Raw genomic sequence first — 968 nt, 5'->3', positions numbered from 1 at the left:
ATTTGCATTAGAAAGGAGTGAAAACGAAGACGAGCTAGAAAACGAGATGGAAAACATTGCGGATATGTCCATGGGAGCATACAAGAAGAGGATAATAGACGATGCTGGTCCCGGTCTAGTACAACCTATAATTCCCGCCACTGCAACATTCGAGTTGAAAGGAAACATTCTTGCTACACTTAAGGATATACCATTTTATGGAAAGGATAATGTTAGATGAAGTCAATGACATTGCAAACTATTTCAATATTCCAAATGTTCCAAGAGAGACCGTGTTGTTAAGGATGCTTCCCGTTACTTTTAAAGGATCTGCAAGAGATTGGTTGAAAGCACTTCCACCCGGTGCAATTACTACTTGAGCACAGATGCGTGAGCAATTCTTGGAACAATTCTGCCCACCATCAAAAATATCTAAACTCAAGAAGGCAATATCCAACTTTGAGCAAAATCCGGGTGAATCGCTTTATGAGGCATGAGAGTGTTATAAGGGGTTGCTAAGGAATTGTCCTCAAAATGACCTCAACATACAACAAGAAGTATCTATCTTTTATGACGGGGTGAATGTCATGACAAGGCAACTCCTTGATTCGCAAGGACCACTTACTAAGAAAAATTCGGGTGAAGTGAAGGAGTTGATTGAAGAATTTTCAAACCATTCTCGTGAGTACCACAATCCAAGAAATGAAGGAGCAAAAGGAATTACGGGTGTAAATTTTGAAGACATGGCTGCTGTACTAGCTATGCTGACACCATGGACAGAAGAATGACCAAGATGGACCAGTCAATTCATGCTATTAGAGTTGGATGTGAAAGATGCAATGGTCCACACTTGACAAAAGAATGCCACATGGATGAACAAGGAAATAGAAAGGCTCAAGTTTGCTATTCTAGTGGGGATAAATATGATGAAGATTGGAGAAAACCCAAGAAGGAGTGGTTGCCATATGAAGAGTACAAGAAGCAAAAAG

At 40.2% G+C, this 968-nt stretch overlaps 1 non-coding gene across 1 annotated transcript; it reads right to left on the bottom strand.

The window, feature by feature from the left end:
- Positions 1-413: 413 nt before the first annotated feature.
- Positions 414-520, bottom strand: LOC145161915 (small nucleolar RNA R71). The gene has a single exon (XR_013738772.1). It is a non-coding gene; the product is annotated as a small nucleolar RNA R71 (small nucleolar RNA).
- Positions 521-968: the final 448 nt, after the last annotated feature.

This window comes from Lactuca virosa, chromosome 2 (genome assembly GCF_052849685.1).
Source record: "Lactuca virosa cultivar CGN04683 chromosome 2, Lactuca_virosa_CGN04683_v6, whole genome shotgun sequence".
Lineage (NCBI taxonomy): Eukaryota > Viridiplantae > Streptophyta > Magnoliopsida > Asterales > Asteraceae > Lactuca > Lactuca virosa.
The sequence above is the reverse complement of the archived record's forward strand: the minus strand, read 5'-3'. Positions and strand labels throughout refer to the sequence as shown.